The following is a 16439-nucleotide window of genomic DNA, read 5'->3' as shown; positions in this document are numbered from 1 at the left end:
AGAAAGTGTGTCACTGGCCAGATCATCAGGTGAAACAGATGGGAAAAAGCCTAAAAAAGAAAACTAATGCAGCCACCACATCTAAAGATTAGTAAACTGCAACATATTCCATTTTGGTTTTGGGTTCAATACCGCTTGAAATTTGTGTTACTTAAAGAAGAATTCCAGTAGGGAATGTTAGGCCCCTTTCACACTAGTGCGACTTCAAAGTTGCGCGATTTACCGTGATTTTGCCACGACTTTTGCCGCGATTTTGACTGGGCTTGAATGTCTTTGGCCTCAAAATCATGCCAAAGTAGTGCAGGGACTACTTTGAAGTCGCTGTGACTTCAAGTCACGCTGATATGAATGTGGCTCATTGAAAATAACGTAAAACGACTTGTCATGCGATTTTGCGGTCCAAAATCGCGGGATAAGTCGCACTAGTGTGAAAGGGGCCTTAAAGTGATTGTAAACTCTTGTTTTTTTGTTTTTTTAAATAACAAACATCTTATACTTACCTTCTCTGTGCAGTGGTTTTTCACAGAGTAGCCCGGATCTCCTCTTCTCGGGTCCCTCTTCAGTGCTCCTAGCCCCTCCCTCCTGTTGAGTGCCCCCCCCAGCAAGAAGCTTGCTATGGGGCACCCGAGCTGAGTCACAGCTCCTTCTGTCCATTTTAGACACGGAGCCTCGGCCCAGGTCCCCCCCTCTCTCCTGATTGGCTGACTGACTTTGATTGACAGCAGTGGGAGCCAATCACGCCACGCTGCTGTCTCAGTCAATGAGGAGGGGAGTCCCGGGCAACTGAGAAACTCCTGAAACATCGCTGGATGGGGATGGGCTCAGGTAAGTATTAGGGGGGCTGCTGCACACAGAAGGTTTTTTATCTTAAAGAGGAGTTCTGCCTGGAGAAAAAAAAAAATTAAAAGTCAGCAGCTACTTTAGCTGCTGACTTTTAATACATAGACGCTTACCTGTCCGGGGAGCCAGCGATGTCAGCACCCAAAACGATTTTCTGATCGGCTGCCAGGTGCTGCTGCCTCCACTCTTTCTAAGGGACACCGGCATTGAAGCCTTTAGGCTTTACAGCTGGTTCACTACTGAGCATTCGCGAAGTGCGCTGCACGCTCTTATTGGCTTGGCAGTGGGGGAAGGAGGAGGGAGGACGGAACTTCCAGTGGAAGGCGCTGTGGCGCTGTCTCTGGGAAGTGGGGAAGGGTACCTGTTAAAAATAGGTACCCATTCCCCCTCCCCCCTGAAAGGTGCCAAATGTGGCACCGGAGGGGGGAAGAAAGCAAATGAGCGGAAGTTCCACTTTTGGGTGGAACTCAGCTTTAATGCACAGAATGCATTAGGATAACGAAAACCTTCTTCCTTTACAATCTCTAAGGCCCTCTTTTTTTTTTTTTTAAGAAATTTCACTCTTACTTTCTCTGCCGTTGACAACAAAGAAATTGCTAATCTTTCTTAACTTGACTTTGATGGTGTAAAACATCTACTATATTTTAAGACCATTAGATTACTGGGAACAAAAATAATTATATAAATTTGTGCATGGAAATATTTCTGCAAAGAGATATATGAAGAAATGCATGTTTGTAGTACAATGTAATTAAATCTGCATGTAAAACAATGGTCTACTGTAAATGTTTTACATAGCAATATGGCGTGAGATTGAAAACCAATGAAATTTTGATCTACGTGAGAAATGCAAAAAATATTTATGGAAACAATGGATTTAACCAATTAAGGTATTAATAATTAATATTTAGAATTATTAATTAGACTCAAGTCCAAAGAAATGACGGAACTATAAAAGGTATCTAAATCCAGAACTTTTAATTATTAGTTTTTTTAATGTTCTCCTCACATCCTGTCCTGGAGACACAACAGGAAGTGAGATGTAATCTGTTTATAGTGAGAAGAAATCCCTTCCTAAGCCTAATGCACAGTTTCCAATGTTTTTATTGGGGCGAAAGGCACAGCCGAACCACCCAGCCCTGTAGTGATGTCCGGTTCATGAACGAATCGCTCTTTTGAATCGATTCTTTTCAGTGAACCAGATGACTCGGTTCTTCTTACTGAACGAGTCGGTAGGAAACAGTTCAGTACTCAGTGAAGGAGAGCTGGCCTGGGCTGATGGTAATATGATCCTAGAGTGAGGAGCTCAGCTCCTCCCTGTAACCAATCAGCGTCTCCCAGGCCAGCACACTGAAGAACTGGCCAGAAACAAGCTTGTAATGAACCGTTCAGGGTGAAGAGTCGAATCATTTCCCTGAGTAGTTCAGTGCAGCGGTTACTGAGTCTAAAGAATCGAAACCTACGAGTCGGTCTCTGTTAGCACCCAGTACACTAAAAGAACCGTTCATCACAAGCAGCACATACAGCTGTATAAATCAAAAGCAGATTCTGTGCATGTGAACTGCATTCTGATTTGCAAACTTCCCATTTCTGTTAACATTGCCAGCTATCAGATTTGTCCGGTTTTTACAGCGCATGCACAGGAATAAAAGTCTAATTTTATTACTGTGGCCGAAGTACCCGCACACAGTAATAAAATCTGATCGTTATTCCTGTGCATGCGCTGTAAAAACTGGACAAATCTGATAGCTGGCAATGTTAACTGTGAAGTTGGCCCATCAGAATGCAGTTCACATGCACAGAAACCTGCTTTAAATATATGCAGCCGTCACCTGAAGTCCTGAACGTGATAATGCTGGCAAATCTGAAAAAGTGTATTGTGTCTGACACATACCGTAGGCTTCAGACAGCTCTGAGGAGCCAAGAAGGAGTTAAATAAAAAAAAAAAACATCCCAAGAGAGCTGCCGAACCTATGAGTCACTCCTCTGATTCAGCTCATTTGAATAGAGTTGAGTCGGAGCTTGAGTTCACTTGCTTGTCAGTAGACTCAGCAAGTGAACCGAAGATTTGATTCAATGAATCGGTTCATTTCAGTGAGTGACTCGAAATGAACCGATTCACTTCAGAGTCGAACTTCCCATCACTACAGCCCTGCTGCCGGCAGCATGTAATACTCTAGGAGCAGTTGAAAGTTGGAACCTGAACTGGGTGGGACCGTGCACCAAGTGATATCCACATTTAGGACAATATGCACCCAGGGACAAATGCTCAGAAGTCTGCATTATGGGCATTAGTACAAGGACATGAAATAAAACTGCTTAAGATAGTCCAAAATTGCAAGACCCCTGACACAGGCTGGTTTACTTCAGCCAGTAAATAGAAGTATTTTTCATTTTTTTGATTAAGTTGGAAAAGCAACCATATATGAAAGAACCAGTCTGGGTATTCAAATGTGGTCATTCTAGGACTAGATAGCAACCCTGTCACATTTAGTTATAATAGTTAGTTATAATTCTGCACTACCTCCTTAACAGTTGTTTAAACTTCCCTTGCTGTACATTGGGAGGAAGTGTTAGTAAACCTAGGATCCTGCATTCACTATATCTGGTCTCCTACAGTACACAGAACATGCAAATGTAATTATAAACTGCTAAATACCTTTTCTCATCAGCAGTATATAGCAGTCTCTATCAGTGTCTGGTTAGAGCTTGTAGGAGGAGTTTTCATTCTCCTCTGACTGTCCTGTGAGACTGCAGTACCCTCTGTCTAGACAGTGATGATCACATGCACTCTCCCAAAAGAAGAAAAAAAACTCTCTAGCAATACACACCAAACTGAGCATGTGCCCTCAAGGCTCTGTATTGTCAGGACATAGATTGGGGACAGTGCAAGAAGGGGAGGACCAGAGAAGACAGGAGCAAACAGCCTTTTTATGCAATGTGGAGGATTAACCCCTTCGGTTCCACTCTGAGTGTAACAAGCATGCTTTACTGCAGATACTGACTTGTTTTACTGTTGTGGGTTTAGTAACACTTTAAGTGCCGGTTCACATTTATGTGATGCGGGAACGCTGCGGATATACAGCGTGTTCCCGCATCGCATCCACAGCACAGGCAGTTCACTCTGCCATATGCGATATGCTGGGGGTGTCAATTCAAAGTTAACGACACCCCCAGATCAGATCGCATATGGCAGTGCGATCTGAGAGTTCACACAGAATCGGATCGCACTAGTGTGAACCACCATGCGATCCGATTCTGCTGCGAGTAAAACAATGGGTCCAGTGCGTGTTTAGTGCGATTGAGGTGCAAATTCAGCCATACAAACTGTATGGCTGAATTTGCACCGCACAGACATCGCATGTCATTTTAGGAGCAGTGCGCTCCGAATTACATGCGATCTCTGTGATCGCATAAATGTGAACCAGCACTAAGTCCTAATCCTGAAACCTCCAAGCAATAAACAACTACAAGCCAATGTATAATGATATTATATTTATCAATAACAACAATAAATAATAATAATAAAAAATCAACAAATAATGGCAATAATATTAATAACAATAATAACAGAAAATCTAACAACAACAACAACAATAATAATATTAGTAGTAGTAATATTCAGTTCAGTAATAATATGATATTGATACATTCATTTTCCAATCAAAACCTAAAAAAAAAAGGCTATCCAGGGGGAATAGGATCCTAAACGTCACAAACGGATTATTGTAGGTAACTAATGCCTTCATGAAGTGTATATAAAGATCAAAGTATGTGGAACTGTACATAAAGCAGCTCTCTGCACACCTGATAGTAAAAAGATCACTGCATACATGTGCATTTATATTGAGTCACCTAACAGGTGTTGGATTTTGTTATATACTCTATGGTGTTCTGAAGATCTATATTATTTTATGAAGGTTGGAAGTATATGAAGTGTCATGGAAGTGAGATGCAACTACAGACCTGGTATGCTACATAAACCAACTTACAGTTTCATTTATTTAATACTTTATGCATCAGCCTATATCTGCAAATTGCTTGGGCTAAAGATACAGTAAGTTTGCTTATCAATTATGGCTTGCAAAGACTGACACAGCATATACATGGCACTATTACTGACATGTGAGAGAGATATCTGGTGCTATTTCTTGGCTGGTGCTGACTTATATGCAACAAGTTGCTTGTAAACCACATAAAGATTCTTGCTTCTGAGTTAAGGCCCGTACACACGTGCAGATTGACGGCCGAAAAGATTCAGCCGACGACCGATCGGCCGATTTTCGGCTTGTTAGTATGATGCTTCCGACAGCTCACTTTCGGCCGAACAGAATCGGTCATGCAGGCATTAAAATTTTTGTATGCCGACACCAGAACGGCCGATTGTTCGCCAGTCAGTACAGAATTCGGCCGACAGACAGCAGATTTGCAAGACTGGGCATGCTCAGAAAAGAAAAAACACAGGGAAAGTTAACCATCACATGACATCACTTCTGCAGTCGGCTGTTGTTGGCGGACAAAATTCGTGTGCAGTCTTTTGCACTTTTCAGCGGACACGACAGCCCGGGACAAAAGACGGCTGATTGTTCGGCCGACGATAGGTACGTGTGTACGGGGCTTTAGGCCCCTTTCACACTCCTGCGACTTGTCATGTAACTTGGGACTACAAAGTCGCATGACAAGTCATACCCCATGATTTCCAATGTGTATCGTTCATATCTGTGCGACTTGAAGTTGCAGCGACTTCAAAAGTAGTTCCTGCACTTCCTGAGGAAGACCTCATATAGTGAAGTACCGTTTAATCCATTTATATATTCAAACGGTACTTCACTATATGAGGTCTTCCTTTCTACATGCTATCTTGGGATATCTCCCCACATTGGAGAGTGGATTATTATGGTGATCTTGCCTATTGGGGATATTTGACCGCGCTGAGAGGTGACACCCAGGGATATTTCCATCCAAAAGCCTAACATTGGAATTCCTAGGAGAGAGGCTAATACCCTAAGGCTTATTACCCCTGCAGGGGTACATATCTCTGGTGAGTGCGGGATACATTGGAGGGGTGCATGGTTTTTTTCCCACCCCACACTTATCACTGGATCACCCCTTGAAAAGTATTGAATCACCACTGGCTTCATGAAGCACAGATTTTTTTCTTTTTTTCTTTTTTAAGCACTTTATGGACTGATTTTGGACTTATTTAAATGTATTTAATAGTTTTGGTGATTTCATTGGACATTATCACAGCAGCACCTTGCTATTGTCACTTTATTGATTGCACACATCACTTTATATTCACCATTTATGTGTTTGCTTTTTATCTCATATTTATATACCAACGTGTAGATTTTTCAATTTAATTTTTTATCACGGTTTTACATCTAATTGCACATCAGTATTTTATATATTTTTTCAATCCCTTCCATATTAGTGTATCTTTTACCTTTAATAGGCAGCGCCATTTTACCTCGTTTTACTCTTTTACTGTCTGATATAGCCCTTTTGGACTATATTTTGGGGTAGGCTGCAGCCTTACTGACATCCATTAGCGCGGAATTTTATCTCTTTTACATATGCACATAGTTGTATCATGTTTGTTTGGTTATAGTTATCAAAATGCCATATATTTAAATCTCTTTTTATCATATTGTGTTTAGTTTTCACATATAATGTATGACAGGACCTATTTTACCTGAATAATTTAGGGTAGCCAAAGATCATTATCTGAGCCAGCCAATTACATAAAGATAAAAATGGCATGCCTATGATTTTAGGATTGAGCATTTTTGCAACTTCTCTGAACACCCTTTGGTTGAGAGATTGTCACAGATCTGTTAATTGTAATCCCACGGACCAGCAGACAAGCTGATTCAGGTCAAGTTTTCCAAGCCCCAGGTCCTAGTTCTTCCATTCCCTGGTTCTAAGCATTCCTATAAACCCAATGTCTCCAGCAATCCCTGCACCTCTGTGCCTTCAGTAACTCTGGGACCCCAGTGCTTCCAAAGGCTACTCTAGTGCTCCATGATACTCTAATGGGCCATACACACTATAAGATTTTCTGAAGACTTTTTCCTTTAGACTTACCAAAACCATATAATATGAGGTCAAACCTAAACACTTTCAATTCATTTCAATCTGGCAGGCCCTTGTACTACATAAAAAAGGTAAATCTGAAGGAAAATCTTATAGTGTGTATGGCCCTTTACTATTGTGTTTCTCGTTTCCAAGTGCCCTAGAGATTCTTGCTCCTGTGATTTTGTGATCTCAGCATCCCAGTGCTCCATCAGATGTTATGCCCCATACACACGTGCAGATTATCTGCAGACTTTTGTCTGCAGACTTACCTTTTCTATGTAGTGCAAGGGCCTGCCGGATTGCATACAAATTGAAAGTGTTTAGATTTGACCTCATATTATATGGTTTTGGTAAGTCTGCAGACAAAAGTCTTCAGATAATCTGCACGTGTGTATGGGGCATTAATTTCTGTGTTCCTCTGCTTCCAGCACCACAGTACTCCAAGAGGTTCTCAGGGTGCCCCAAATCTTTTATGATCCTAGCAATACCCCAGGAATAGATTTATTATTTAATGTATCTCAGGATCCCATTGGTAATTGTTTTCGGCTGGGCTGCTCTGCTCTACCACTCTGTAATCAAGGTATTACTCCATCTGGGTAGGTTCATATCTATGCATGTCATTTTTGACGCATTTTTGCAGCGTGTTTTAAGTGTGTTTTTGATGCATTTTCATGTTTCTTTTTGTAAGTGACTGATTGTCAAACACAAAATTCCACTAAAAAAAGCATCAAAAACACATGTACACATGTTTTTTTTTTCACATTTTTGATGTGCTTCCATTGAAGTCCATAGGACCAAAAATGCACTGTCCTGTGTACAGGACCCATAGAAAATAATGGTAAATGGACTGTAGTGTGTTTCTAAACTTCAGCAAATTCACTAAAAATGCATAGATGTGAACCTAACCTATGAAGAGACTAATGGCACTTTTCCACTGCAAGTACCGGCTAGGCTCTACTCGGCCCTGCTTGGCCCGGTTTGCTTTTCCACTGCGGTACCGCATGGTATAGTGTCGGAACGGTTCGGTACGGTACGGTATAGGTTTGCTTTTCCACTAAAGTACTACTAAAGTTAAGTGGGTGGGATAACAACGGGTGGGTGTGATTCTCTGACCAATCAGTGGCTAGTAGTGACTGCATGCAAAGGATTGTGGGATATGGTACCAGTTTGGTACCTGTTGGAACCACAATCGAGTAGGTACTGTTTTTTCAGAGCCGTACCGTACCGTACCGTTCGGTTCCATGCAGTGGAAAAGCAAACCTATACCGTACCGTACCGAACCGTTCCGACCCTATACCATGCGGTACCACAGTGGAAAAGCACAAAAGCGTGCCGAACCGTTACGGTTCCATGCAGTGGAAAAGCGCCATTAATGATCCTGCAGAACTCTCTATAAGGTACAATCAATAAACTAAATTGATAATTAAAAGCCCTTTAGAACAATAGCTGCAAGCAAGGTGGACTATGAGGGTGCGGAAAATTCATTTTTTTTTTAGCTAAAATGAAAATTCCAGTGAGTAATATAAACTGCTAACATCTATCCAAAACTGAAATGTATCAGAGTGCCTTAGTTTACCCCATATTCTACACTGCTGCTAGTAGCATGGTGGAGAGGTCCCTTCCCAAATTGGGTATTACTGTGACAGCCAGGCCCCTGCTGTATGCTGGCCTTTTTGAATCTGCTCTCTAAATTGCATTTTCTATACATCAAGAAACAAATGAAAAACCATATACCTGTAAATTACTGTTATGATATGCTTCACTAATTTCCTGATTTTCCAGCAACATATCTACAACCAGTGAATATGCGCCAGTAAATAATCAAACATGGCTTAACACCAATTCTAATTCTAATTACTGTAATGACAACACCCTTGCCTTATCAAATGAAGTTTTTCTGTATGTATAGTGAGAGTTCTCATAGCAGGTCAGTTTTAAAACTGTTTTTTTGCTCAACCAGTTTCAGAAAAGCATTAACAGAATTCCCAGCATTAAATAAGAACTCCAGTAATTGAAGCACAATTTAAAAATGCGCTGGCTTATGAGGAGTTATGTCCAACAAGTTGTATACCAACTTGTGGACTTATCTCTTATTTACTATTTACATTTTTACTGAGTGCTGGGAGTACAACTATTGCTATACTTCCAGCACTCCAAAACTGGACCCTTGGATTTCTGATATAGCAGCTGCAGAGTTGCTCGCAGTGGCTCTGCCCACCCCTCCCCTCCCCCCCATCTCCTCTTGCCCAATCATGAAAGACTTTGTATTATGTGAACCTATTTACAAAATACTAAGCCTTCTGGGAATGGACAGAGGAGAGGGGGGTCAGGCATTTACACAATAGCTGCATCCCTACTGTCAGAGTGCCGGGAGTATAGCGATATCTGTACTTCCAGGGCTCAGTATTACAGTAAATAGTTAAATGGTAAATAAAAGAGATGGCATATTCCTCGTTGGCATTAATCCCTTATAGGCCATCACATTTTTAAAAAGTGAATGTGTTGTCTGCTCCATGTGAAACCCGGATGAATATGAAAATGTGATGTTTGCTTCATGTGGAACCTGACTGAATATGAAAGTGTTCTAGCTGCTCCATATGGAGCCTGGCTAGAAAAAAAAAATATCCTATCCAATCCAGTGTCATATATGCTATTGATAAGGCAGTGTATCATATATGCTATTGATTAGTATCCAAAATTGTGGTCAGGAGACACAGCTCAGGATTACTATGTGAAGCTTTCCAGCTACAAATTAGGCAGGTGAGTAGGGTACAGCAACAGCACCTGCTCTAATGTTAGCATCCAGTAATATAACTTTCCCTGCTGCATACTAGGGATAATCGAAAAAAGTAAAAGTAGCGGAACCCCATCCCTGCGCTAATGAAATTATTTGCAGGCATAGGGTTTCGCTCCTATCACACCTGTATGTGTGTATGTGTATATATACATATATGTGTGTGTGTGTATATACCCCTATACAGAAGTTCAGATGTTATGCCGGCCTCCAAAGAGGCCCAAAAAATGCCCAATAAACGCCTGCAACAACACACCTGGGCGTTTTTGTTGCAGGCGTTTAGTGGGCATTTTTTTTGGCGTCTTTGGAGGCAGGCATGACATCTGAACTTCTGTATAATGGGTATATATACACACACATATATATGTATATCTATACATACACACATATAGGTGTGAAAGTAGCGGAACCCCATCCCTGCGCTAATGAAATTATTTGCAGGGATAGGGTTCCGCTCCTATCACACCTGTATGTGTGTATGTGTATATATACATATATGTGTGTGTGTATATATACCCCTATACAGAAGTTCAGATGTTATGCCTGCCTCCAAAGACACCCAAAAAATGCCCACTAAACGCCTGCAACAAAAACGCCCAGGTGTGTTGTTGCAGGCGTTTATTGGGCATTCTTTGGGCGTCTTTGGAGGCAGGCATAACATCTGAACTTCTGTATAGGGGTATATATACACACACACATATATGTATATATACACATACACACATACAGGTGTGATAGGAGCGGAACCCTATCCCTGCAAATAATTTCATTAGTGCAGGGATGGGGTTCCGCTACTTTTACACCTATATGTGTGTATGTGTATATATACATATATGTGTGTGTGTATACATATATACCCCTACACAGAAGTTCAGATGTCATGCCTGCCTCCAAAGACGTCCACAAAAAAAGCCCAATAAACGCCTGAAACAAAAAAACGGCCAGGTGTGAAAGTAGCGGAACCCCATCCCTGCGCTAATAAAAATTCTAAGAAAAATTATATTTTGTTTCTGGTTCTGGACATGCCACAGAGCTGAAACTTCACAGGTACACTTTTTAGACCCCCAGACACTAAATCCAAAGAAATCTCATTTTTTTTTTTTTCAATAATTTTTTCAATAATTGGCTCTCTATCAAAAACAAAAATTTTTAAGAACTTTTTTTGTGTGATTAATAGTCCCTGGGGCATGACCCAGAACCCTAGGCAGTTTTTAGGGGCATTTATTGGATTTTAGGGCTTCAAAATGGTGTTTTTTGATTACCAAAGTTCGGGTCCCATTGATTTCAATGGGGTTCTGGAATTCAGACCCGAACTTTCGGGAAGTTCGGGTGTTCTGGTCGAACCAAACTTTTCAAAAGTTCGATCATCCCTACTGCATACCACTGAGCATAATCTGTGGCCTATCACTGGGAAACGTATTGTACTGCTAGTGATGGGCCTTCAGTTGTGATGGCCATTTGGATGGTCTTTTACCATAATAGACCTTGTATCTGCACAGGAGAAAAAATACTGCCCTCATTAAAGACACCCATTTTTAGGGCTTGGCCACGTTTTTTGCTAATTGTACTAAAAATGAATATGTAAAAGGAGAAGTATAGCCAACCTTTTTTTGGCTATCCAATGGATCAGTTTGTTCTGCACTCTTGTGACCCATTTTCAGCTGACAGCAGGCTAACTTCACAGAGCCAGTCCAGGCTCTACAAAGATCCCAACCTTATAGTCGGGATTCACGCAGATGCCTCGACCTGAAGCTGGCCCTGCCTCTCAGCAATGGAGTCTGAGCCAGTCATTCCCACCTTTTCCACCCCTCCACAGCCCAGCACTCCATTGAGCGCTGGAGGGACAGAGCAGAGAGCCGGTGAGTGACAGTCACCAGCTCTCTGCAGCCTGAAGGCTGAGAGCTTAGTAATCAGTGGTATTTGATCACTCAGTTCGCGGTCCTACAGTCAGCAGAAGACAGATGCTGCATCCACCAAGTTAAATATACTTTTTTCTGTTTTGTAAAACTCATACTTCCCCTTTAAATGCACTACTGGCGAGAGAATGCTATCCGCTTCCCCTTATAAGGGACTTTTTAACTATTCAGCCTACTAAATAGGAGAAAGGAGACATGGCTACATGTTTCCTAAACTATAAAGAGACTTCTGCCTCCTCTCAACATCTCCTGCACCTCTTTGCCTCCTTTATTTCTTCTGGTAAATTTAGCTGCAGATGCCCAGAGGAAACAGTTATCAAAATCTGTACAGTTTGAGGTTTGGTGCTGCACCATCTAACCCTGGCCAACTGGTGTTAGTGCCAGTTCACACATATGCGATGTGAGACATTGCATGTGATTTGCACCACACTGCTATGCAAATCAAATGCGATGTCTGTGCGATGCGAATTCAGCCATACAGATTGCATGGCTGAATTTGCATCGCATTCGGACCAAAGTCGTGTAGAACCTTTTTTTTTTTGGTCCGCACCAGAATCGGATCGCATGGGTGTTCAACCCTATGCAATCCGATTATTGTCTGAACTGACAGTTCGCACGGCGATATGCAAACTAATCTGGGGATGTCGTTGACTTTGTATTGACATTCCCAGCAGTTTGCCATATGGCAGTGTGAACTCTGTGCAAGTTGGGTGTGATGCACAGTGGATTCGCAGGGTTCCTGCATCGCACCAATGTGAATCGGCACTTAATGTTGGCAAACACACTCATGCAGGAGCCATTAAACTGCTGGCAAACTGATGCCCTCAACAGGTCTAAAGTTCAGTGATATAGGCCATAAAGCTCTATACAAAATCTTTCTTTGTATCTTTGTAGAGTATAAGGCCTGAAATAACAAGTCACAATACAGTAGCCTGGTAAATAATAATGTGAATTATAAAAAAATTCAAATAAAACAGTAGTAAATGTAGATGTGTTGCTCATAAAAAATAAATTAGTTTTCTTCTTTCAAATAAAACAAGTAATCATTTGATTGCTCCAGCTCCAATAAAACAGTCCTGTAGAATTTCATCCTAGGTACCTCTGGCGGTACTATGGGATTACATCAAACCAAAAAGCCACATAGATTACCCAAACTGAAGTGGGCAGCTGCAGCAAAACATCTACATTTTTAGGGTATTCATAATATAATCTGTATGTATTTGCTTTCTGCATGCCATTCTCTATATGTGTAGAAATATGTTAAAAAATGCTTGATAAGATGACAGCTCTTCTGTACACCTGGCTGTATGTGGATTTGTGATTTGGATTAAGCAGAAAACAAAAGAGCATCAAATCAACGCCATTCTTACACAAAACAATGTAATGATGAATACTGTCGCTTTAATCACCATCTCAAAACACAGAGTGTGTCTGGTAACAGAGACCGGTAACAGAACACCAGCAACATGAAGCAGAACATCTGCTAAATTCTTTATAAAATACGCTTATCAAATTTGTACTGGATATTTCCTCTTCTGAAATTTCCTATCATCCCTCTGGAAAGCACAAGCACATTATTTCCTCTCCTGATTCAATTGTGAATGAGCCATTAGCTTCTACAGATGTTTATCTAATGCTCCTCTATGCTTTTCACTGGATTCATCGGGAAATGGACTTTAGTAACTTCAACAGGTCACAGCCAAATCTATTATCAAGAAAGGGTTTGCATTCTCTATATTTAGTATCCTTATAAGAGCTTTTTTCTGACTTTTTAGGACAGCCAAGCTAATGCAATTAAGGCAAAACTGAAGCTAAAGTCAAAGCATGGCCACAGGGAGATTTATTTCAGACATTGCTTTTCCAGGAGAAGTCTCAGCTAGAATAAAGAATAATTCACTCCCTAAAAACAGGACTAAACATAGCTTTATTGGGGATCTGTATAGATTTAAGAAGGTTTACCTATTTTCTTGGGCTTGATAATTTTGTTTTTACTATGTTGAGACTATCAGCAGCAGTAATGATAATAAAAGCAATGTCAAGTAGTAAAAACCTATAAGTAGAAGTCTTTTGTACGTTTTAGAGCTTGACACTAATGTGACACAACAGCAGTTCACTGCTCAAGGCCAATCATACTTTTATTTTGTCAGCAGTGAAGGGAAGTTATTGTTCTGGTGAATATTGAGCATTGAAATAGCGCTGCTATTCTGCTTTCCACTAGAGCTGCTAAAGGTACTGAAGTCAAACAAATAATAAACTCTTCAAGACTTCAGATACCGCTATAATGCATCCCACACAATATTAGATGGTTTAAAGTGGAACTAAAATGGGTGAACAGATGGATGAAGTAGTTCAAAAGCCAAATAAATAATAAAGTTCACTTCAAAAACATGTTAAAAAAAATTATTTACAATTTTCAATCTGGTCCAGTTTTTGAAACGTAAATGCAATTTAGTTAACACAGAACAGGCCCTTTACTTAAAAAAAAAAAGGCACAAGGAATACCTTCTTGAGGTTCTCCATTGATTCCTAATGCTCTAGTCTGGGCAGAAGATATATTGTAAGCTAAATTGCACAATACACACAGGCACTTTAGTACTGCCTTAAAATGAAAGCAAATGGCAGCATCTATTGGAATTGGGGCTGCCGTTACCATATCCATGCATTACTCTGGACAGCCACATTGACTGTAAAAGGCAAGGATTTACATACCCAATACCCATGTGTACATACCCACAATGCTTTTGTTGAACTAGATGTTAATAAAAATACTTTTACTAGATCCCAAAAAAAGAACAGTGCAATGTAAACAGCAGACATATTACTGCATGATGTGATAACTTTAAGTCAGCCAAGTTTGTTGCTCAACTCAATCAAGTTCACAGCTTTTACCAATATTTTAGTTTCCCTAGTGATTCCCTGGAAGCTAGGGAGACTAAACTGAATCAGACCGCTGTTTAAACCGGATCCCCTGGTCAGAATGCTCATGAGTCACTCTTCCCCACCCCAGGTTATAAAAGGCAGAGAAAACCCCAAATGTGATGAACTGGGATTTAACCAGGATGTCTGGAAACCAAATCAGGTGTCTGCATTTCAAGGGTGGAGTAGGGGTTCAAAAGTCATCCTAACTATACTTCTCAGTCAAGGATCTTGGCATTTACACAGGCTTACCAAGCACGTAGCCACTAAAAACAAACAATTAAAACAACAAAAAATAAATAAATAATAAATACATATATATATATATATATATATATACATACATACATACATACACACACACATGCACAGTATATACCTCTGCACTCCAGCTAAAATGTGAAACTAACACATATTCCCAAAAAAGTAACAAAAGTGAGCAAAACAACTTAAGTTGATCATATTTATATCACTTCTAACAGCTTCAAGCCAAAAAAAATATAACATAACAGTACAGTGTAATACAAAATGATACGTCCTTTGAATCTGCAAAATTGCAAGGTTTTTCAGAACTCTCAAGTTAATTTAAACGTGTACAATTAAGCAGTCAAGAGATAGTCACTACACAGAGAATGAATATAAAGTTCAGGCTAACTTTTAGTGCATTATGAAGTTTATTTTTGACAAAAGCTCAAACGGGTCAAGCATTGAACAGATGAGGAACAAAGTCTAAGCTAACTTTTAGTGTATCGTTGCCTTTATTTTTGACATAAGCTCATATAGGATAGTCATTACACCCAAGATAATTATAAAGTCTAGGCTAACCTTTATTGTATTATCACATTTACATCTGAAAAAAAGTTCATATGGGATAGTCACAGCACATAAGATGAATATAAAGTCCAAGCTAAGCTTTTAGTGTATCATCACCTTGATTTCTGACAAAAACCCATATGGAATAGTCGTTGCACAGAAGATGAATATAAAGTCTAAGCTAACTTTTAGTGTATCGTCACCTTTATTTTGGACAAAAGCTTATACAGGATAGTCATTGCACGGAAGATAAATATAAAGTCTAGGCTAACCCTATAGTGTATCATCACTGTTATATCTGACAAAAGTTCATATGGAATAGTCCCCACACAGAAGATGAACATAAAGTCTAGGCTAACCCTTTAGTGTATCATCACTGTTATATCTGACAAAAGTTCATATGGAATAGTCCCCACACAGAAGATGAATATAAAGTCTAGACTAACCCTTTAGTGTATCATCACCATTATATCTGACAAAAGTTCATATGGAATAGTCACCACACAGAAGATGAATATAAAGTCTAGGCTAACCCTTTAGTGTATTATCACCATTATATCTGACAAAAGTTCATATGGAATAGTCACCACACAGAAGATGAATATAAAGTCTAGGCTAACCCTTTAGTATATCATTACCGTTATATCTGACAAAAGTTCATATGGAATAGTCACCACACAGAAGATGAATATAAAGTCTAGGCTAACCCTTTAGTATATCATTACCGTTATATCTGACAAAAGTTCATATGGAATAGTCACCACACAGAAGATTAATATAAAGTCTAGGCTAACCCTTTAGTATATCATTACCGTTATATCTGACAAAAGTTCATATGGAATAGTCACAGCACAGAAGATGAATATAAAGTCTAGGCTAACCCTTTAGTGTATCGTCACCTTTTCTTTTTTTGACAAAAGCTCATATAATATAGTCACTGCATAGAAAAGAATATAAAGTCTTGTCTAACCTTTACTGTATCATCACATTTAAATCTAACAAAAGTTTGTATGGGATAGTCACAGCACAAAAGATGAATATAAAGTCTACGCTAACTTGAGGCACATCTGTGGAAGCTGAAA

The 16439-nt window shown here is 40.0% G+C and overlaps 1 protein-coding gene across 2 annotated transcripts in view; it reads right to left on the bottom strand.

The window, feature by feature from the left end:
* Nucleotides 1-16439, bottom strand: part of FGF12 (fibroblast growth factor 12) — a 701986-nt gene that overhangs the window by 434167 nt on the left and 251380 nt on the right. The gene's annotated exons all lie outside the window — the stretch shown is intronic.

This window comes from Pelophylax lessonae, assembly GCF_965119305.1.
Source record: "Pelophylax lessonae genome assembly, chromosome: 3".
Taxonomy (NCBI): Eukaryota; Metazoa; Chordata; class Amphibia; order Anura; family Ranidae; genus Pelophylax; species Pelophylax lessonae.
Note: the sequence above shows the minus strand (reverse complement) of the source record. Positions and strands in the feature narration are given on the sequence as shown.